The 24,436-nt window shown below is 39.3% G+C and overlaps 1 pseudogene across 1 annotated transcript; it reads left to right on the plus strand.

The window, feature by feature from the left end:
• Nucleotides 1–251: 251 nt before the first annotated feature.
• LOC306865867 (beta-1,3-glucosyltransferase-like) lies at nucleotides 252–21,554 on the plus strand (annotated as a pseudogene). Its single transcript has 15 exons — nucleotides 252–510; nucleotides 605–742; nucleotides 3,688–3,787; nucleotides 8,453–8,529; nucleotides 8,666–8,777; nucleotides 9,491–9,627; nucleotides 9,691–9,754; nucleotides 10,784–10,912; nucleotides 11,388–11,457; nucleotides 12,511–12,609; nucleotides 12,739–12,796; nucleotides 14,745–14,834; nucleotides 16,503–16,613; nucleotides 19,994–20,138; nucleotides 21,393–21,554. The product of its transcript is annotated as a beta-1,3-glucosyltransferase-like (transcript).
• The last annotated feature ends 2,882 nt before the right edge of the window (nucleotides 21,555–24,436 follow it).

Consider the following 24,436-nt stretch of genomic DNA (forward strand, 5'->3'; position numbering starts at 1 on the left):
CATGAAGAGGTTGTTCAGGCTGATCACATTGAAACAGATCCTTTCACAGATTCAGCCAGGGGATTGGTTCTTTTCTCTGGACTTGAAAGACGCATACTTTCACGTCCAGATAGCCCCCCCATCACAGACAATTCTTGAGATTCGCCTTCAAGGGAGTGGCTTATCAGTACACGGTCCTTCCCTTTGGACTGTCTCTGGCCCCCCACACTTTTACGAAGTGCATGGACGCGGTTTTTTCCCCTCTGAGACAGATGGGAGTCCGCATTCTCAACTGCCTCGATGACTGGCTCATTCTGGCCCAGTCAGAGGTGGAGCTTTTATTGCACAGAATCCTCCACCTCAGCCACCTAGAGCGCCTGGAACTCAGGGTCAGCTTCGCCAAAAGCACGCCGTCTCCCAACCAACGAATATCGTTCCTGGGAACAGTTTTCAACTCGACTCAAATGCGAGCCATAGTCGCGCCAGAACGTGCTTTGGCCATGCGAGAACTCACGACCTCCTTCGAGATCGGTGCCACTCGTCCCCTCAAGACATTTCAAAGGATGCTGAATCTCATCCATGCCCTATGCCCTTAAATGGTCTATGTTCTCCACGTGGTGCCTAGACCATGGTGAAAACCTGTCTACCTCTGACTTATCGGTGGTTCTGTCCTTCCTGCAAGAATTGCTGGATAAAGGACGTTCCCCGTCAACACTCAAGGTCTACGTAGCAGCTATAGCAGCCTCACACGCCCCTATAGCAGGCCAGGCAGGAACACTTTGGTTGTCCGATTCTTGAGGGGTTCCAAGAGGCTGAATCCGCCTCGGCCCCTCACAGTCCCTACATGGGACTTGCCCAAGGTGTTGAGCCTTTGAGCCGCTACAGTCCACTACCCTTCGGTCACTGTCGCTAAAGACTGCTCTGCTCTTAGCACTAACGTCGGTCAAGCGAGTAGGAGACCTGCAGGCGCTCTCCATTAGCCCTGCCTGCCTGGAATTTGGGCCTAATGACTCCAAGGTCATTCTGAATCCAGGGCAGGGTTATGTGCCTAAAGTGCTTTCCACTCCATTCAGAGCTCAGGTCATCACGCTCTCAGCGCTTCCTCCCTCTGAAGAGGACTGAGAGCTATCCTTTCTCTGCCCTGTCAGAGCCTTGAGAATCTACTTTGAGCATTCCGCCCCCTTTAGGAAGTCGGAACAACTGTTTGTTAGCTTCGGTAACCACGCCAGAGGGCGTCCGGTTACGAAGCAGAGGCTCTCCAGATGGATAGTGGATGCCGTTATGCTAGTGTACTCGTCCTTGGGCCTACAATGCCCCATCGGAGTACGAGTCCATTCCACAAGAGGCATCGCCTTATCGTGGGTGTGGTCTAATGGTGTGTCTATTACAGAGATCTGTGCGGCGGCCGGGTGGGCCTCGCCGTCCACATTTGCTAGCTTTTATAACCTGGACGTACTGGCCTTACAGGCCAGGGTCCTCTCTGCTTAATAGCACATTTTTTACATAGGGACTTTCTGACAGAGAACTCTTGGCTGCACGGCGCTCAAGCTCTCTGATTGGTTACTTATATTTTTCGGCCCAGGGTGCCAAAATGCAAGAAGTTCTGGAACGATTATCCAGGCCGGGCGTGACCTCTTTGAGTTTAGCCTGCTTTAGCCTTGGAGTTATTGTTATGCTTCCCTTGAGCATTGATGCTTGAGGAGGTATAAATTGAGTCGTTCCTCTATCAGCACGGTGTGGTTGAACTGTGTTCCCATAGCATCTTTAGACAAGATGCAGTATGAAGTGGAACTGAGGAACTCAGGGAACTGAGGTTACGACAGTAACCGAGTACGGTTTCCTTTTTAGAGCTATCCAAAATCAAAGACAACACAGGTTATATATGAGATTTATTATGAATTTTATAATGAAACATCAGACAGTATCAGCATTGGCTGAATGATACTCTTGGGTGGTGTACTATCAATATAAAGTGAAAATGGCTTGTGTAAACAGGGAGTTTCTTTTTTAGAGATATCCAAAATCACAGGCAGAAAAAAGTATAATATGAGACTTTTATTATGTAATGCAACATCAGATCGTCTTGAAACTGGCTGAGTGACACCCTGGGGCAGTGGACTGTTAATCTGAATTGAAATTTTTCTGTGGAAACAGAGAGTTTCCTTTTTAGACCTATCCAAAATCACAGGCAGAACAGGTAGAATATGAGATTTTGGAGGGCTTTTATTTTGTAATGCAACATCAGACCATCTTGAAACTTAATCTGAATTGAAATTGTTCTGTGGAAACAGGGAGTTTCCTTTTTAGAGCTACCTAAAATCAAAGACAAAACTTGTCATATATTTTGGAGGGCTTTTATTTTGTAATAGAAAATCAGACAGTCCTGACATTGGGCAAATTACATTCTGGAGTGGTGTACTGTTAATCAAAAGTGAGACTTTTTTTGTGGAAACGGTGTTTTCTTTTTATAACTATGTGAATTTACAGATAAATATGGTTATATGCAAGTTCACGAAAGGCTTTTATTTTGTTATTTCTCATTAGACAGGTATTTTCATATTATTTGGAAATTCTACATTTAATATTACTGAACATTTGAAGTCATTTTCATTTTATCAGACAGTTTTTTTTAAACATTTGTATTATGTATTGTATTTATTTATTCGTTCATTCATTCATTTATTCATTATTGACAGAGAAACTGGCTTAATAAATGAATGCCAGAGATCGCTTTTCCTTTGATCTACAACGCCTAGTATATGCACGCACCACAAAATAACGTGGCGGCTAGAATGACCATGTTTTTCAAAGTGGAGGCGGGCCTGACCGCAGTCATTTAATGCACTTAAGTCATCTCCGTATATACCTGACAATAATTCACGTTAAACACAAGCATTGTCATATTAACTGTTTAACCTTTGAAAGCTTATTCTGTCCTCTTTTTTTAAATAAGGGCATTTGCACTCCAGCTATTAGGTTTTTCTAATTTTAAGCAGTTATGCATTATATTAGTGTGTGTGTTTGCATGTTTATATAATTTATGAGGACACCAATTTGTATAATGACATGGGCATTACACTGGTATAAAAACATGGTTAATATTTATTAATTATTTAATAATTAGAATAGCTAAGACCATACTAAATAATGTTTTATTAAAAATGAAAAAAAAAATGTAAAACGTTTTCTGTGAATGGTAGGTTTAGGGGTAAGGGGATACAGTTATGTACAGTTTGTACAGTGTAAAAACCATTACGCCTATGGAGAGTTCCCATTAAACATAAAAACCAACAGGTGTGTGTGGCCGTGTACATAATGAATGTACATTATTACAGTTAAACTGAATAAAATATTAATGCTTCATATTGTCTCTCACAGAAACAAGAAAGAACTTATCCACAAATGTTTGACCAATTTACTGGTGAGTTGCACAGTGTGGCTTCTTCTTTCTGATTATTTTGCAATAATCATTATGAATTACATGTTATTATAGTAGGATGTAATTACCTGCATTAACACATGAAGATATTCAAACATATCTCTGGATTGAATTTTTATTGTATTTTTTTAAATACATTTAAAGGTTACACATCCTGTAATACCACAGAGATAATTTAAGATCTAATTGAGGCATATGAAAAATGTATTGACTCTGCTAGGCACTATAAAGTCCATTTTTTTCCTCCCTGTTCTTGTCCTCTTTGGCAGAATTGCGGGATTTGGTTTTTGTGATACAGAGCCAGAAAAACTCATATCACACCCACAGGGCTGAACAGAGCTTCTCCATCAGGCTCAAATCTTAAACCAGGTAGTTTTACATTGTACTTTATGTACAAGTATGTATGTAATATGCAGTTTTGGTTTCATTTAGCATACTTAGTTTTAAATGCTTTGGTAAAGATATTACTTATTATTTTCATTCATAATAATTTTATATTGCAGTAAATTTAATGTTATTATTATTTGTTTTTAACAAGATGGTAGGTATACCCTGCAAAATGAAAATCTTTCATTTCAATTCCTCGATTTACCAAAAAACTGCATTGGTGTTTCAGGTCACCTTCAAAGGTGTCTTTACACAGGGTTACTCTGTGCCTGCTCAAAATTCAGTGTAAAAGCGCAATGCCACATAAAAGTCAGAGTAAATGATGCCTGCTCAGATCCATCTCAGCCCCTTGTGTCAAAGTATAGTTGCAATTGCTGTGGAAATTAATTTGTCACCCCAAATTAGCAGTAAACAGTCTTTGTAAAGACACCTATAGTAATTGACACTTAATAAGCACTTCGGTGCCATCTTTGACATGTACATTTGGCACAATATAATTAAAACCTTTATGGTTATGGTTTATGTTTTCAGATTCTTGATCTTTTAGCCACATGATGGCACTGTTGTTTTAGGAAAAGTCAGATTGTTTTTATTGGGATTTAGTGAAATATTGTACTTCAGTATTAACAGTTGTGTTTGTGGCTTCTAAAGCATCTCTGTGTGTGTCTGTCACAATGACTACACAGTGTGGGGCTAATATATTTGCTTGCTGTGGTAGGCTTTGTGCTAGGGTGGTCAATGTAATAGATGGGTGGGAAGACACAACATGTGTCTCTTGTGTGATTTATGTTGCATTTGTCTGCCATGATAGTGATTGTGCATATGTATGCTTTTTTTGTGTGTGCCAAAACTTAAAATCCTGGCTTAGAGACATCAAATGTGACATGAAAAAAAAATGCACCCTCAATATTTACAGTCTAAAAAAATTAAATAATTTCAAAATCTGAAGCAAAAACAGAATGGTTTGACTTCTGCTTTGTGAAATTGTTACATAAAACACATCTGCATGAAACAAAAACATTTCGGGTTACTTGTGTACATGCTCTCTGAATAGGGAATGAGATGACGCAATGGGAATGCCCCTTGGGTGTGCCGATTGTCTGAAGCCCGTATAGAATCACAGCACTTCATGGGCTGATGGATTGGGCGATGCTATATCACTCACTCTAATACTAGTGAACATAGCATCCTCAGATTTCCTGCCGAAGAAGTTCTGTCGGGCCAAAGTGTACATCGTTATCACTTGGTGATGGAAAACAGTGCCCATCCTGACCCCCTGCAACAGGAAGCAAGGATCCTGTTGAGAGGGCATGAAAGAAACTGCGGGGCACTCTCAGTAGGTGGAGGGCCGACCACGAGGAGCAAACTCTTTTGAGCTTCATCCACTAAAGAAACGGCCTCTTATAAAGCCACCCTGGGGCAGTACAGAATCCGCTGCCATGAGACCTGCGACATGTGCTTGAAACTTGCACGCTTTTGGTAGTATAAATACAAATAGTTCGCATCCACGCGGAAAGTATAACACAGGCTTTAGGGCCACTCAGAAATGCCATAGCCTCAAGCTTAACATCCAAACTCCAGGTTTTCGATTCATGAAAGCATCAGAGGCCTTCAAAGCAATGCGACGGCAGAGTGCGGATGACTTTTTATCAAAGACAGCAAGCCTCGTGCGTAGGGATGTGTATCGTTAAGGTTTTAACGGTATTACTACTCTTACCGATACTGCTTATCGATCCGGTACTTTAACGGTATTCTTATCGGTACTTTTTGTTTTACTTTATTTCTTTGTTCATATTCTTACAGTATCTTATCTTATGTATATAAAACACTAAAAATGCCTGCACTTCATCAATTTGTAAATGCACCAGTGTGCAGGTATTTTTAGTGTTTTATATACATAAGATAAGATACAGTAACAACATGAACAAAGAAACAAAGTAAAACAAACGGACAAATACAATAAAACAAACACACAAACGAAATGAAATAAACAGTGCTTTCATTTTTCCATGAAGGTCTACTAATATTAATGTTCAGGTAAGTAATAGTTACAAAAGTAATCAAATGTAAATGAGCACTGCATAGTTTTCACTGTATGTACTGATAGATTTATGTTTATTAAAGTTATAACGTTGTTCAGATTAAGAGCTGTGTGTGATTTTCTCTTTGCATTTTGTTCTTTGATTAACATTGATGGCTCAAGCTCCAGTCTGACACTTTAAGACAATATACTGACATGCATCGGATTTTCTCCCAACTGTTCTCGTCCACTTAAAACATAAAAGTGAAGACTCTCATAACCGGCCATTTTGACACATTGTGTGTGTATTTTTTGGCATATTTTTCTGTGTTATTTCGACGCGCCCGAAGCTCAAAGTGTACTTTGCTTGTCCGTTTTGGAGCACGCCGCCGCACAGGCACACGCGCGCACACACATTTCAGCCTGGGGAACAGATCACTTGTGCAGATTGTACTTTCAACGCTTTACTATCAAATATGTCCTGCAATGTAGCAACAGTAAAGACGGCATTTGATAACAATCACTGATTAAGCTGATTCAGATGTTAAGTTTTGGTTCGGAGGAACGAATCCGCGCCGCTATGAAGGGAAGGGAGTTGTGCTAGAAGAAATGAGGCTATAATCCTTGGAAGCCAAAATCGAAAAAAAAAAATACTTAGCTTAATATAACAGCCACAGGCCTAAAGTGTGAGCAGATGTTTGAATAGTTGATGTTTGAATAGCATCATTCATCATTCAGAACTGTAAAGGTTCTACTTTTATTTTTGGGCCCTCACAATATCAACAAAACATTGTGCTTTTGTAAAATAAAGAAAACAAACAGGATGTGCTTTCTGCTGTGTCTGTCTTGAGCAGGAGAGCTTCACAAAAATGAACCGAAACTCAGTGAATACTTGCCTCACAGACGCGATAAATATATCTATAGAAAGCTTTAAATTACTACTTTAAAACAAAATGATTCAAATTCGAAAACAGAAACTTTTTCATTATGTAATCTGTAAAGATGCATTTCTCAAGGTGCATCCAGTGAGGAGATGGCGAGTCAGCATCGTCAACTTCATCTTTGCGATACTGACAGAATTTTTTTTGCATATGAGCCAGAGGCTGACTTGCTACACCACTGGTAACAACTAATTGGAATTTGCATTTAACAAGGCCTAGACATGGAGAGTTTACATCTTTCGGGGACAGATGGTAATTTGCATGAAAGACACTGGGAAGTAGCAAACCCTCTACAGTAAGCAATATATTTCTAAACTCTTAGGATCTGTATTACCTTTTAGTCTGCTTCTTGCATTGAGTCAATTGTACCAGTACTAGAGACAATTCAAATGATACCAAACATGACTGTGAATATCACTTGCATTCATGTCAAATATTATATGTTGCTATTGACCATTCTGAGTGAGCTGAGTGAAGGGAAGAATGGGTGAGGGGAAGGAACAATATAGGTGAGAAAGGAGTTTTCTCGCATCTTCTCTCAGTGAGATGGTGAAACAGATGCCTGTATGTTAATATACTGTGTTTTATTGTTTGTATCTCAGAAGATCAAAGTAACTGAGGTTCTTTAGTCTTACAGGGCTATTATTTTTGCAATTGTTTTGGTAATGCTTGGAACGCATAAATTACACGCATCATCTTTATCTGACTTAACAAGTCAACAGCCTGTCGCGGCATTGCCTGTATTATGCAAAGTTGTCTGAAGATGTAACATTCAGGATACAAGAGAGAAAAAATTTAAAACGTGCCTTTAACAGAACACAATTTGTGTCTTAAAACAGCGAGTCATTTCGGAGGTGTTTTCATTTTCTGCTGTTAATCACTTAAAAAAAAAGTTATTTTCTACCCTCCCAAATGTTGAATTTTTGATCTTCCATCTGTTTAATTTTCCAGCACATTCTGAATAACCTCAAACTCTCTGCTATTGTATTCATCATTTAAATAAGCCAGTGTTTCAGTCTTCTAAGAACATTTGGTGCATACAGATACCCTCTGGCATCTTTTTACTCCTACCTTTTCTCATTTAAAATGGGCATTCCTTGACCTTTCTCCATGTAGTAGAGCCATAATCCCCAAATTTTTGAATTGCTAGTAGTTCCTTTTGATGTCATTTGGAGTTATGAATGTTTATTTAAAAAATATTTTATATTATATTAATTATATTATATTAAGACTTTATATATTTTAAAATTATATAAATGTAATATTTTCAACATTAAATTTAATGAATTTAAATATTTTAAAATTGCAGCTATAGAACTTTATCAGTCTGGTTGACATGAGGTTTTAAAGGGGGACTTCTACCAAAAATTAAAAAAAATTAATCTGTATGTAATTCCCAACTCTTTTGTTTTTCCCTTTCAACAGAATGTTCTTTTATGGAACATGTTTTCCTTTAAAATTGGATTAACTGTGAATTCATGCATATCATTGCATATCAGTTGTTACATGTTTATTCATAAATTACCTGGCAGCTTTCAGTGCTGTCACCTGTATGAAGAACTGCTTTCTGCCATAGTACGTGTCACCTGTTATAGAATACATTGAGTTAGGAATAAGACTGAGCAAAATCTCTTTAAATGGGTGTTGTTCATATAAGATGTTACCAGATTTTGTGCTGTTTTGCAGAGTTCGCCAGATGTTGTGCTCCTTCACAAGCTGTCAGACTATGATGGGAACTGGAGCATTCTTCCGGCACTGCCACAGTAAAACTCATGAACATACACAACACAACACAAAATGTACTCCACCTCTCGACATGTCAGAATTACAATTGTTTATTCATAAAGTTGTCTTAAACACATTTTAAGCAGCTGTATTTATTGTTTTTCTTGTCTTCAGCCTTGCCTCACAATACTGTCAAACATCTTCGTGGATTGTGTTTATGGAAGAAGAGACCAACGTGAACTTACATAACCTTCTGCAGGTGCTGAGCAAATTCAAGACAAGAAAGGTGAGCTGCAGACTTTTCAGTCTTTCAACTATGGTTACTGCAACAGTGTAATATCAAGACTTTACGGCTTGTTTAATGTGGTTCTCTTACAGCAAAAATCATTGTATTTGAATCAGGAAATCTAAGAGAGCATGTCATTGGTTGAGGTACTGATCATAAATCATGTCACTGACATTGGGAATGCAGAATTCCTAGAAAGCAGCCAAAAAGTGTTGTCCTCGTTTACTTTCTCAACCAAATGTACTTTTCACGCTGTGGATACTCAGGACTTGAAATTCTCTATGTCACTTTAATTTCAAACATCCCATCATAAGCAGCTGCGAGGAAGCCCTTAGGGGTCTGTCCTCTCATAAATTGTTTCTTAATTGTGTGAAATGTTACCTGTACTGTTTTTCCCCCTTAAGAGACCCAAACATATTGTCAGTAAACAAAAAATTGAATGTGAGGGCATTATGGATTTGGATGTTACATGCAACTGCTTGTACCAAGACATCTTGGATATTACTATTTAGGCCATGTGAATTGAAAATAAAGTGTTTTACTTCATGAACTACTCCATGAGCTAACATTCCCTGTAGAAACAGTAGGTCAACACAATTAAAACTTTCTCCTGTGGACTTGAGGTAATGAAAGAGCAGCCTGAAACAGCACTTGGCACATAAATCCAAAGCCTACTGCTTCTTAGTTCTTCCCCGAGTGTCTTTTCTCCATAGGAGTGGTTTCTGGGCAGACCCCTCCATGATGATGAACCAACAATTATCCACCACTATGCTTTCTCAGAGGACCCCTACAGCTTCACTTATCCTGACGTTATGGCTGGCTGGGCTCTCAGTTGCCCCCTGGCTAAGCGGTCAGATTTCAACTGCTGTAATACAGATATGTAATACAGATATTATTTGATCTGGTATCTCAGAACCGCAGAATGTGTGAATTATGAGCCGCCCAAATCAGATTTCACAATTGACCTTCAACATGAGGTGAGAAAGATCACAAAATATTTCAGTGTACTGTACATATGCCCTACAGTTATCTTTTTGTTTGTTTGTTAAATATTCATTTTCTTTCAGTGGAAGTGCTTGGTATTTTATAAAAAATATGAATTATTTGTAATGGAAATTGCTCTAATGCATCGGCTAGAAAATATCTCAACAAAAGATATTATTTTCTAAAATAACCCAGACACAGATAATATACTCTATACATCTCTCCAAATGTGTCATCTTCGCTCTTCTCCGCTTATATAATGCACTTTCTCTATACTCACCTTTGGTGTCACATCTCAATTCAAAGTGTCTGGTGTCTCCTGTTGAAATAATGTGCCATCTCCCTATGGGAATATCTGTATATAAATGAATCCTCATTGATTTCACACAGGAGCAGTCACCCTTAAAGGGTTTTGAATTTTGTGACACTGAAAGACGCTCTCTCTAATTTTCTCTTGCCATCACTTCTCTCTCTCTTGCTGATAAAAATGAGACTGTATGTTCCAGAGAGAACTCTCAGTGCTACTTTTGTGATTTCTATTGATGCAGTACTCTTAAGAGTCTGCTCAAAACCCTCTGGTCTTACCGACTGGCATCTGTCTTGTTCTTAAAGGGATAGTTCTCCAAAAAAATGAAAATCCTGTTGTCATTTACTTACTGGTCATGTCCTTCCAAATCTGTATGACTTCTTCTCTTCCATAGACCACAAAAATAAGATGTTCATGCTGCTCTTTTCCATACATTGCAAGCAAATGGTGACCAGGAGCTGTCAAGTTCCAAAAAGCCACTATGAAATATTATAACAGTGCCATTTTACAGTGCAGTTTAATCATTATTCCTTGCAAATCTTTTATTCAAAGTCATATTATTTTGACTGAACTATTACTACACTCTATTATACACTCTCTTTCTCTGATTTCTGAAGTTCTTTGTTTTAATTGCATTTTGTTTCTTAAGTACAACCCTGAATAGTCAATGATTCCTAGAAGAAGTCAAGCTTTGCTTCTGTTATTGCTGTTTTACATTGCTTTCTACATTTGGGAGGAAGGGCGAGGTTCCACTTTGACTGCGGTGAATGAATTTTGCTCGGAGCTACACAGCTCGTCCTCAACAAGAGATTGTGCTACGACCACCAACACCTTGTCTGCCTGTGTAAGTACTATGCTAACGCACCTCACCAATTGTTCAGAGAGATTTATATAAGCTCTCAGCCATGGGAATTAATGAAACTATGACAAATCGTGCTGTTCATAAGAGACTGCCAAGAGAAAGTCAAGGCGTATTAATATCTCACAGTCACTTGTCGTTGAATTTCCCTGCTCTAATGCCCAAATAAATTACAATCTTCAAATGTGAACGCCAAATTCCTGTTTATGGCGTTTCGCATTTGCTGTTCTTTCTGAGTGATAATCAAAGGCCTATGAATTCATATTCCTCGAAATAAGGCACATTATACTAAATGTCCTCTCAAAGCTGACACACAGACATTCTGTAATAACTTAATGGTCCTAAGTCCTACTATCTCTTAAAGTTGGAACAAGAGGTACTTTGGTTTTGACCCAAATACTGTAACGCCCAGATTGGTAGCAGACACCAAATTGCTTTAAATATCTTTTGTTCTTTATAGGGAAACCCTGTGCAGAAGGAGGATGTCTTTGTTGCTGTTAAAACATGCCAAAGATTTCATGGAGATAGAGGTGGGTGTAGTCAGCCCGTTCTTCAGAAATAGAAAAAGACCATGATTTGATCATAACTAACCAAACTTTAAAGGTGAAGTCAGGGCTTTTTAGGTAACAAACTAATAATGAGCAGCAGTTTTATAGCATTTATTAATTTTGTTCAATGTTAATTTCTGCATGTAATAAAACATTCTAATATTAGGGTTGTAAATGTTACCATGAGCCATGGAGTTTAGTTTACATTATTAAATAACTCGAACTAAAAATAAATAATTTTTTTATTGATAATATTTTTCATTGAGTTTGAGTATACATTTCACCTCTGCTTTATCATTGCCATTAATATTAGTCTTTAGGATACACTATATGCTGTTTACAGAGAGATAAATCTTTGCTTCTTACAAATATCTATGACTGCATGTTTTATTTAGTTTAGAATTACGAGGGATTGGATCATTCAGTCTTGATTAAAAAGCAAAGCCTGCAAATCGGCAGAAAAGAGCCCACCAAGCCATGCATTGAGAGGATTACAGATAGACAGTTATAAAAGTGAATAAATACAGATGCCTGCCACTTCGTGTCTTGGACAACATGTGATATCTGGAAGTGACAATGAATTAATTTGGTTGATTTTTGCCTCACAGAGTTCCATCGTAGCTTTTCAGAAACATTGTCCTCACAAAGACAACTCTCTCCCCAGTTCCCTTCTCTGGTCTTTTTGTACTGTATAATAGGACAGGTATAAATGCTGTTTTATATTCAAGGACAGATTCCATTTTGCAGCTGATCTGGCGTAATTGCACCGATTTGCATGATTATCTTTAGAGTTTGATTTTATCAAACATTGCAGGCAGCATTTAATACTTCAACATGTTGTGTGTGGCTACAAAGATCATAAGTGTTGGTAAAACATCTGCAAATTTAGAGAAGGATATATTTTTTCGTGAAGTTTTTAATTTCATATTATTTATTGATTTTATCTATCTTTCTTTTTGCTCTTTCAAATAGATGTTATAATCTCCAGTAAATGTAATGCTATCTTAAACCGTATGCTCAAATTTATCTTCACAGTTCCTTTAGTTAAACAAACTTGGGAAAAGGATGCTGCCTCATCGGAGTACTACAGTGACATCACAGACCCATTTATACTTATCCCTAACACAGAGAGAGGTTTGTCTCTTGATATTTATTTTGGGATGACAACAGGGCAGGTTCCACTGTGACCGTTTATTCATCATAATCTCAGAGGAACATGCAGCACTCATTAATATAAGGTTTTTAATCACTTATTATGTTCAGACAAGCATCAACTTCACAGTCTGAGCTCATACAAGGGTTGTGAAAAGAACCATTACGCGTGAGAAAAAAAGTAAAATGTATTTGCATTGTATCCTCTAAGAACATGGCTCACATTGTCTCAACCTGTGACCCAAAACCATATAAAGTACAAAGTCTCCAAAATGTTTACATTTAAATGGACTGATGATTCCCTCTTGTCTTTGTGATTTACATTCCTTTTACGGAGTGTCTATTTACACTAAGTGCAAATAGGCTGCCTTGTTGGCAAAGGTTATATATACTAACTCCACCCACTAACATGTGATTGGGTTAGTCAACACAAAAAAAATGTCTTGTTTAGCATCAGTTTCAGTGGTGTAAATGGTTAGGCGTGTGCTTTTTGATGCGATCAACCCGAGTTCGAGCCCACCTTTTGTCAAACTTTTTTTTTTTCCCTTTTCAAATCTCATATCGCATCAGAAAGGCATTTATTTTCAATAAAAATGAAGGAAATAATCAAAAAGTTGAAAATAAAAGTATCGGGTAGGGTTAGGGTAGGTGTAGGGAGGGCTTTACTGTCCCAGTAAGGTGGCATCCATTTAATAATTTGAATTAAAACTATAATTTGCACTCAATACGTTATTGCGTACTGTTTTATAATTTACTACAATACTGAGGTGCAGATAATTGGCACTATTTGCAAGTAGTATAAATAGCAGAAAAACCTGCTATTTTAACATAGTGTAAATAGAATTTATAGCTATGGGAAGAAACATACTATAATTTGTGACATACTAATTCCATTTTCAATTACTATTTAGGACGGATAGTATACGAATTGGGACGCAGCAACTTCCGGGGGCGGAACTTGGGAACTGAGCATGCTGATTGGCTGATTCACGCAGTATTGCTTTTTAACCAACATATATTTGCATAATTTTTGTAGTTATTTTGTCATGCAATGTAGTTTAAAAAGTATTTCAGGCGAGAATGTAGTTGTTTAAAACTCAAATCTGCAGTTTTTCAGAGACGTGTGGGCACTCAGTGCTCATGTTTCCCAATGAGAGCAGTCTCAACTCGGCTAGTCCTTCTAACATTTGCCGCTGATGTCTTTGTAGTGGTTAAACAAGCTATAATTCGTTTTGGGAAAATCTAACAGGTAATCTTTGGTCTTTATTCTATTAATCTATTAATACGTTAAAATAAAAATTAAGAGGTAATACTGCTTGATATTTCGTTTCATTGTAATGTATGTTCCCTGAACTACATTTCTGAGGCTAATATGTTTAAATGAAAACGAAGAGGCAGTGGTGTTTGATATCATATTTTGTCTTATTGTAAGGAAAATTGCACTGACGTTATAAAGTACGCTGCTGTTTGCAGAATTACCGGACTTGTGTCATCCAGTCCACGGGAGTCCACACTCCCGAGTCTAACTCGCGAACTCCGAACTACGTACTTGGTATAGAGAAACGCACACAGATATACGTCACCAGACTATTTGCCTAATCTTCTAGGTACCGCAATGGAAACGCAGACAGCAACAGGTCTGCGGGAAAAAAGTTCCTGGGACAAATTGTTCCAGGTAATTTCGGTGGAAAAGTGGCTAATTAGTCTAAAAAGGATATTTGCTGTGTAAATCATGACAGACATTCTAATGAGTTTCAATTCGTTATGTTAATCAACTCTCAAACGGTGGGATTTTCGAAGTTAATTTTTAAGTATATTCTTTTGAATACCTAATATATCTGACTGCAGAGTCAGCCTGGAGACATTCTTCTCCCTTCACAAACTCCCTGGGTTCCTCCAGTGGCTAAAACCCAAAACCTCATATATCCAGTATTGATCTCCAGGAACTTTGCTAATGACGAAAGAGCTGAGAATAGTTTCTGAGGACTTTCAACACCTGTCCCCTAAATTAGACTTCTGTCTCTCTCAGTCTCTTTGTCTCTGCACCAGAATGAAGAGCTAAGCATCTAGGGGAGTGAGAAGTCTTCTCTTGGGTGTGGGTGTGGGTGTGTGTGTAGAGGAGAGCTCAGTCAGCTGTGCTGTGGCAATGCTCTGGACACATATTACTCCCACAGATCCAGAGAGTCGGTGTTCCGGAGCTTTTTTCAGTATGTTTTGTTCTGTCCTCCTCCTGTCCGCTCCCCACTTCTCAGCCGGTGTCTGGCTGACCTTCTCATTCGACTGCCATGGGAGAGCTAATCTTTCATAGGTGCTGCAAAGCTTTTGTGGCACCTCTCGTTCCCTCTGACGCTCTGTTATACCACTCTTTTACTCATCCTCACAGTGTCACAGAGTCACTATTAACCTCCTGATCCAAGCAGAAGGAGTCTTCTGCACCACCTCACTCCTGAGTTCTTAGGTGAAAAATATACATCCATGCAATTTTGCTGATTTGGCCTCTCTCTCTTCTTATATCTAAGCATGAAGGGCTTTATGAACCACACTGACTCCTTGTGGTTCCTTTCAAACTTTGTAATGGACCATAGAAATGTTGGAATGTGCCTACATAATGGCATAGCCATCAAGGTACATTTCCAGCCAACAATGGCAATCCTTTAATGGAAGCTCCTGTATTGATTTTATGATTGATTTCCTTTATGCTCTGATGCATTCCTCTGCACTTTTGTCCTGAAAGCCCTCAGAACATTGGGGCCTCTTAGAATCAAGAAAATTTCAGTGCAGAGTAAAGAAATGAAGGGGACAGACATGTGCAGTGGGCAACTAAAACTTTTGAATCTTGCACAGGACATTTTCTGAGCTCACCATTTCTGTATTATCGGTCCTTTTCAAGCACTTCTCCTCAGTTCTATCCTTTTAACAGGAAAGAGCCAGAAAAGTCATTGGGAGGTATTTGGAATGAACCACAATGGTGGTATTGTACCCGTTGTTTGTTGTTCAGGCCCAGTTAAAACTCTAATGGGGATCTCAGGGTCATCCAGTTTAGCTTGATTATGATCTTTTGTGTTTTATCATTGCATATTATTAGTTTGTCCTGCAGTAGGCATAAATCCTTTGGTGTTGATTATATTGTTTTTTGAAACAATTAGAATTTTTTTTCTAAACATGTTTTTGAAAGAAACGTTTTTGAAAAGTCTCTTATACTCACAAAGGCTCCATTTATTTGATGAAAAATATAGTAATGAATTTTGTGATATAGTATTAGAATTCAAAATAACTGTCTTCTATTTATTCTAATTTAATATATTTTAAAATGTAATTTATTCCTGTGATGGTAAAGCTGAATTTTCCGGAGCCGTTACTTCAAGTCTTCAGTGTCACATGATCCTTCAGAAATCATTCCAGTATGCTGATTTGGTGCTCACTTATTAACAATTATTAGTGGTGCTCGGTTAATAATAATGGCTGTGGTTGAACACAAAAATATTTTTGTGGAAGCAATATTACTATTTTTTCTCATCTCTTTAAATGGAATGAAATATGATGGAAACAGCGTTGATGGACAACATTGGTACACATGTTCAAGACTTCAAGTCTTTTTAAAAATAATCTGTCAACTAAAAATGTATTGCTTTTATTTTAATATATTGTGTTTTCATCCAAATGTGCATGTCTGCCAATATAGCTAGGAGAGCTGAAAACACAGGGCCGAGGACAGACCAGAAAGGTGGATGGGTAGAAAAGGACAATAAATAAATAAATAAATAAAGTTTTTGGAATTTTGTTATTATGTTCAGTCTATGCCTGTTTGGTAAACTGACACTGTGCATAATTGTCACATAATGTACTATACAATCATGATCTTCCGGTCTTCCCAGACTGCGGAGGCTGCTGGGTTGTTATGATCCAAATGAAGCTGTGAGTGTTGGAGAACGTTACGGCTATGGGCTTAGCAGGGACGGCTACAGCTACATCACTGGAGGTGGAGGGTTAGAGTTATATAGAGTTATAGATACAGTTTGCTGCTGAGATATTTCTATTGCCCATACTTAGGCATATGGGTTCATTCTAAACCTTTATCCTCAATTATTACACTTAAGTATATAGTTCAGATGTGCAAACTTTTTAAAGTGATGAGGTTTACAATTTTCACCTGACAGATGAAAAAGCAAGTGAAAAAAATAGCCCCAGGACATATTTAGAGTCTTGTTGCACCGCATGACACATCGCTTTGTCAAACCTGCTTTGGTACCAGACACCTCTTGTGACAAAACGGCGCCGGTGTTCGTGGCTTTCTGTCTGCTTCTCAGTCTGTTTGTCTTCGCTCTGTCTGCTTTTCTGTGTTCTTCTGTTATGAGTTCACCAGCTTTGTTACAGTATGATCGTCAAATTCTGTTTGCGATAAGATCTTCGATGGAAGAGTCACATACTGTCTTGCCGAGTGGATTTGACGCCCATCTTCCTCCTGCCCGGTGTCGGTCACTGACTTGTTTCTGTCGGCTGCCCTTCATTCCTTGCTGGAAAAAGCATCGGAGAAGACGCAAAACTCGAGGTGGCTTTTTAGTCAAGCTAAAGGCAAGTCTATCTGCAGCTACCGTTGCAACATTTGATTGACTCTCCTAAGGGAAAGGATTGTTCTATTGTCTTGTGCTCTATGGAGATACCACATCAATGGATTATTCCTGTGCTCCCTGGCACCCGTAGTGATCTCCCACTGCGGCGTCTCCCACAACTTCGCTCACGGGAAGTGAACTTGCAATATCTATGTTCCCTGCGTCGCGAATCGGGTGAGCTGGAAGTTTCCACAGAGTTAAAATTTGCTCTGATTAATGTGCGGTCACTTGCAAGCAAAACTTTTATCTCAAAGGATTTCTTTGATTCTCAGAATTTGGACATTTTATTTTTAACAGAGACCTGGTTAAATACTGGTTAAGTTCATTTTCAGAGTTGCTACTGTCTAACTGTGGCTTTTTGAATTCCCCGAGGTGGTTTGGCAACTATTTTTAAGAGCAGCTTGAAATGTCGGTCTCTGTACATCACACATTATGCTAGTTTTGAGCTGCAGTTGTTTCAGTTGAACTTGTCAATACTCTGTGCTGTGATATATCGTCCACCAAAATTCAACAAGGATTTTATATGGGACTTTACAGATTTTTGGGCGATATATGTTTAAAATATGATAAACTTTTAATAACGTGGGACTTCAATGTGCATGTCTGCTGTTCATCAAATCCACTGGCTAAAGAATTTTTGCATCTAATTGACTCCTTCAACTTTGTCCAACATGTGCAGGGTCCTACTCATGAAAAAGGTCAGACCCTGGACTTAATATTATCTCTGGGCCTTTCTGTTGGGGATATTGAAATTCAAAACTCATTTTTTTCAGATCATATGTTTATTCGCAGTAGTATTTTTACTTCATGTGTCACTCAGATTATCTGTCCTTCAGCTCGTCAGGTTCGTTATGTAACCACAGCTGCCATCGAGAGGTTTAAGACCTTATTTTCTGAATCTGACATGTTTTGCTGTTCTTGGCTCTTGTGATGTAAATGCAGCCTTTGATATATTCAACTCTACCTGTTCCTTTATCCTAAACTCTATAGCCTTGTTAAGGGCTAAGAGTGGTAAGACTAAATCTTATCCTTGGTTAAACGAGGATACACGAAATTTGAGACAAGCTTGTCGGAGAGAAGAGCATAGATGGAAGAAGGATAAGTTACAGGTGTCATACATACTTTTACAGGATGCTAGTTAGCTACCAGAATGCAGTAAAATCTGCTAAAATGACAAGATTAAAACTTACTGGTAACCGGGTATTTTCAGTGGTGGCTTGCCTTTATATCATAGACTTTTACCTACATTGGGTTCTTTAAAAAAAAATGTAATTGTATTTATTAGAGTTAGCCTTTGGCTCAACACATTGATTTAACAAAGTGGCTCTCCTTCTTTTCTATGATGTTTGTTTTACTTGCTTATTTATTACTCTTTTTCTTCCTGTGATGTTGGTCTCCTTTTTATTCGTTGTTATTGTACAGCACATTGGTCAACCCTGCATTGTTTTAATTGAGCTCTATAAATAAATAAAACAAACAAACAAATGATGAAGAATTCCGGATGGGCTTTTTTGACTTCAGAAATACTGCGTTCGATTTATCTTGGAACATGATATCACACCCAAGTGGACCGTGTTCCAGTAGACAAGTCGGAAAATTGTTAGCAATACCAGTTTATTATTAAAAAAACACATAAAAAGTGGTATTTTGCACAGGTAACGCCATGTGCACAAATAGAGGTTGGCTAGTACTGTGTGCACCACTGAGTTTATTTAGAAACAGACAAACATAAGTGCAAATAAACCCTTACATCCCCATAGCAACTGCATAATAATGATGTAGAAGCCATCCAGAACACATAACAATAAACTTAAAACCACTCAGAACCTCCATGCGGCCGAGTACATGTGAACTACTAAATATTTGAAGTAATGCGTGTAATAATATTTAAGCTGTCATTTTTTGGTGCAGGTTCAAGTTGGTAATCAATCAGTAGGCATGTGCTGACTGTGGGCCCGCTTGCTAAGACTATTTTGACTATTTTGTTATATATATATATATATATATATATATATATATATATATATATATATATATATATATATAAAAGCCATCTCAGGCTCCTAAGTGTAGGTTCAGTAATTTTACTTTATTAATGGCAATGAATAGTTGTTTTTTATTTGCCATTCTCATGAAATTACTGAACATGAACATAGGAGCCTGAGAAAAATACTCATTTTAGAGGAAAACTTCAAATGGCACTTAGAGGCTTTTAAATTCTTCATATATATATATATTTAAAACAATTAAATCAACTCTGAATCCTTTTGCAACCGTTTACCTCACTCATTACAATTTAGGAACCACACAGCAACATTCTAAAAACCACTCAAAACCCATTTGCAACTACATAATAGCTCCTTGGCAACTACTTAACCAAAATTTTTTCAGCAGCTTAATCAAACACCACTTAAGAAAATGTTATTGAGAAGATGTTGGTTTAAGATTGGTAAAATATAATTTGGTACTCATCTGTTTAGATTTGCAATCTTTATCTCCTAATATGCTCTCAATAGTTTTCTGTTTAATGGTAGCAGTGTTATTAGCAGACAGTGACTTCCCATTACAATGTATGCACTGTTTAAAAACACAATGGTGCCGTGACTGTCACACAGGAGACACTTAAGACTGAACATGTAACCTTGTCACATTATTAGAAGTCCTGAACCGTCGTGGTATTCAGTGTCTGAATTGTCTGCGTGAACCAAATAATGTCCCATAGAACTATTTATTTCATTCTTTCTATTTTCTTACAGGATAGTGTTCAGTAGAGTAGCGGTGCAGAAGATTTTGGCTGGTGGCTGCAGCTGCCGCAGTTCGGATGCCCCTGATGACATGGTAATAGGGATGTGTCTGACCACGCTGGGACTCCCGGTCACACACAGCCCACTTTTCCATCAGGTAGCATACACACCCACACACTGTTGTCTTACTCTGTGTTGCTCTACAGCAGCAAAACACAAGTAAATGATGCTTTTGGCACCCATTCAGAGCAACAAATAAGCTGAAACCTCTGGGTACAAATGCGAAGAGCAATCCTGAATTTATTTCACAGCAGAATTAAGGGTACAAACAGACAGGAAGAGAGGTTCATTTATCTTTTGGTTTGCATTACCAAGACCCAGAACTCATTTATAAAATGAATTTACTATTTGATCCTAAATTCCATTGATTTGATTGTAAATTAAAGGAATTGTTTTCCCCAATATGCTGTAATAAGGTGCTCGTCCTTATGTCGTCCTAAACCTGTTTTACTGGAGAAGGAGACATTTTGAAGAATATTCACACTGCTTTCTATACAATAAAAGTAAATGGGGACCAGTGGCCATAAAGCTCAAAAAGGACAAAAAAAAAAACACCATAAAATCATTATAAATGTGATCTGTACAGTTTGTTCTAAGTCTTTCGAAGCCTTATGATAGATGCTTATATGAGAAAATTAGTTATTCATAAAAAATCCAGACATTCATTGCCTCTCAATTTATTTGATCAAAAATAGAGTAAAACAATAATATTGAGAAGTATTATATTACCTTTAAATAACTGTTTTGCTGTAATATACTTTAAAATGTAATTTATTCAAAGCTGAATTTTCAGATGTTTTTACTCCAGTTCTCAGTGTCACATAATCCTTCAGAAATTATTCAAAAATGCTGATTTGGTGCTCAGAAAAATGCTCGTTTGTTTGAAATGTTTTTTTTTTTTTCTGTAACATAAAGGTCTTCACTGTCACTTTTGAACAACTGAATATATCCTTGCTGATTAAAAGTATTCATTTTCTTCAAAGTAACCTTAGTGACCCACAACTTTTATCAGTAATGTGAATACCATTCCATTTCTTTTTGTGTGAAAAGCAGCATAGATTTTAATTTTTTTTGCTACTCCTTTTTTCCACAGAGGAAAAAGTAATATGGGTTTCAAAAAATATGAGGATAAATTAATTGACAATGTTAGTTTCTGGGTGAAAAACACATTTTAAAAGGCATAGAAGTTGTTGAAATTTAATTTAATAATAAAAAAGTGTCAATGTACACCATGTTATAAATTGTCCATTATAACATTTGGGAAATAATATGGTTGCAATTAGGAATAGTGCATCTTTATGAGCTGTGTGAAACTGCTGGTGTAATTACATGGTCTGCTTTCTGACCAAAGGCTCGTCCACAAGATTATGTAAAAGAGCTTCTGGCACGACAGAGCCCAATCTCCTTCCACAAACACTGGAACCTCAACCCTGTGGCCGTATACCATCACTGGCTTACAAAGCCAGATCTGAGGAGAGCGCACTCGCTCACAAAGACCAGAGAGGAGCTGTAGATGGAGCTTATGGAGTGTGTGTATTTAATTTAATAATCTGATACTGTAGAAGCATTGAAATAACCATGCAATCGAAATTAACCCTCTATATTTTGTTAAACGCATTCCTCATATTACACTAAACAATTCTTTGGTTCATGTTATTCTAAAAATTCATATCACAGTCTGATAAATTTCCCACTAAATTTTTTCTTGAGTATTTTGTTCAGAAACTGGGTTGCGATCATGGTTTCATATTGACCTTAAGATAAGCAACTGAAACTAAAATTCAAGAGGATGATAAGTTGTGGTTTTAGGTACATTGTATATATTCAGATGCATTTTGTTTTCTACAGTGGTATTGTCAGGATCATGGACTGTTTTTGTTGTGTTTTTTGCTCCCCATGTGTTCCATGACCCAGTTTCTCCCTCATGTTGATTGTTAATTTGATTCCAGGTGTGTCTCGTCTTCCTCCATAATTATCCTGTTTAAAAGCCCCAGTCCTTCAGATAGTGTTTGTTGGTTCTTGTACGTTATTCCTTGTGTCTCCCATGCTACCTGTGGCTTATTAAAGACTCCATTTGTGAATTCTCCGTGTCTACTTGTTCCTTGCTACCGTGTTCCTGAGAAACGTGACAGAAGAACCAACCTACTAACAGTTACCTCTACGTCTACCCTCCGTTTTGTTTCCGTGTTTTCTCTGTGTTTTTCTTTCCGTTGTGCCCCATGGATCCCCTCGTCCGGCCCGAATTCCTCCTTCGCCTGCTGGAGTAGGAGGACCGATCTCTCGAGGACCATACAAGACTGTTCCTGTTGTTAGCTAACGCCACCAGCTACCCGGACGATGCGCTCTGCGCATTCTATGATGCAAGCCTGAACACCGCGTGCAGAGCGCTGTCGTCCAAAGATGGTTCTCGAGAGGATTTTGCTGCCTTTGTGGAGTAGAATCTGCTGAGAAATGGATCGCCACTCACCATCTGCCCTGAGGATGATCTCGCCAGATCCACTCCAGACCCAGTGCCCAGCCCACCGTCTCCCCGCTGCGTGGAGCGCATGCCTGAGCCCACCGCTGACGGAGAGCCGGAGCCCGCCACGACCGATGAGCCATCGCCGCTGATGACGTCAGTTAAGGTGCGAGAGCCGGCAACAGAGCCTGCCACATGGGAGAATGCCGTGGACAGTGTGAGTGCGGAGTGGAGCTCCGCCCTCTGCATCACGGCTGAGGGTGAGCTAACTATACATCTGGGGCTGCTGGATGTCGAAGAAGATCTGATTGACTGGGAGACTGATCTGGAGCTCGAACTGCCCCCTCTCCTCTCTCCGTCGTTCCCGCTGGTCCCGTCCAGCCCTCCTTCAACTTTGGTTTCCTTGTCCAGCCCTGATGGGGCTCCCGATCCTCCTGTGCCCGCTCCTCGAAAATGCCCACCCTCCCACCCACTCCTGCCTTCTCCACCGCTGTCATCTGGCAGCCCCTCTGCTCGCCCTCAGCCCACCATCATTACGGTGCGAGCCCCGTGGGACTGCCATCCTCCAGCGTCGCCGTGGTCAGAGTTTCCCTCGACGACTTCTTCCACCTCTGAGGCTCGAACTCCGCCTCGGCCCGTTGACCCGTTGGCTCCACCATGGCTCCTAGCTCCCTCCTCTCCGCCGTGGCCCATCTATCCACTGGCTCTGCCAGGCTCCCTCGTCCCTCCAGCTCCGCCTTGGTCTGGCGTCGACCATCCTGCGTCACTCCACTCCTCCGGCTGCGCCTTGTACCTTCGTCCCTCTGGCTCCATCAGGCTCCTTCATCCCCGCGGCTCCTCCTCTGTAGCTCCGGCTCCACCGAGGCCATCTGGATCCCCATCTCCACCTCGGTCGTCAGTGTCATCCTTGGTCCCCAAGATCCTCCCCGTCGCCCTTGCTCTTCAGCTCTCCATCTCCGCCTCTGGCTCCACCTGCTCCGCCGCCGTTGGTCGGCCCCCTGGAGTCTGAGGCCATTCCTCCTTCATGGCTCCTCCCTCCGTCGGCTCCACCGTGGGCCACCGTCATGGCTGCGGCCTGGGTCCAGCTGTGCTCCTCCTGCTCCGGGTCCCTCCTGTCTCTTCCCTGCGCCTTCCCTCCTTCGTCGCCTCCCTGGTCTCTGTCTGCCGGCCCCCTCCCGGGTGTCCGTCCTCCTCCTGAGCCTCCTCCTTATTTCCTACCTGCCCCTCCCCTTTGGATGTTTCTACGATGCGAGGACACACCTTCCGGGAGGGGGCATTATGTCAGGATCATGGATTGTTTTTGTTGTGTTTTTTTGCTCCCCATGTGTTCCATGACCCAGTTTCTCCTTCATGTTGATTGTTAATTTGATTCCAGGTGTGTCTCGTCTTCCTCCCTAATTATCCTGTTTAAAAGCCCCATTCCTTCAGTTAGTGTTTGTCAGTTCTTGTACATCATTCCTTGTGTCTCCTATGTTACATGTGGATTATTAAAGACTCTATTTGTGAATTCTCCATGTCTCCTCATTCCTTGCTACCGTGTTCCTGAGAAACGTGACAGGTATTACACAGACTGCATCAAATTTTAAGCAAAATAATCTTAAAATTTGTTCGCTTTCTTATTGAGGGTTCAATCTGCAGAGTAAATATATAAATCACTTTGTTCTACAATAAAGAAAACTGAGATACTTAAATGTAGCATTTACCATGTGATATACTGTATGCCACTATTATGCTATCTCTATACATGTGTGTAAAGGTTGAGTGATTTTAAGAATATTTGCAGTTCTCAATTCCAGTCCTGGCGACTGCGCTACGCCACCGCCTGCAGCGTCTTCACACACAGGCGAAACTTACTAAAGTTGTGTGAAGTGTGATATAATATACCGCTGCAAATAAATGCAATATAAACTCACATCTCGCACATTTTAATGTGCTTT

Source organism: Barbus barbus, assembly GCF_936440315.1.
Source record: "Barbus barbus genome assembly, chromosome: 47".
In the NCBI taxonomy this organism is placed as follows: domain Eukaryota; kingdom Metazoa; phylum Chordata; class Actinopteri; order Cypriniformes; family Cyprinidae; genus Barbus; species Barbus barbus.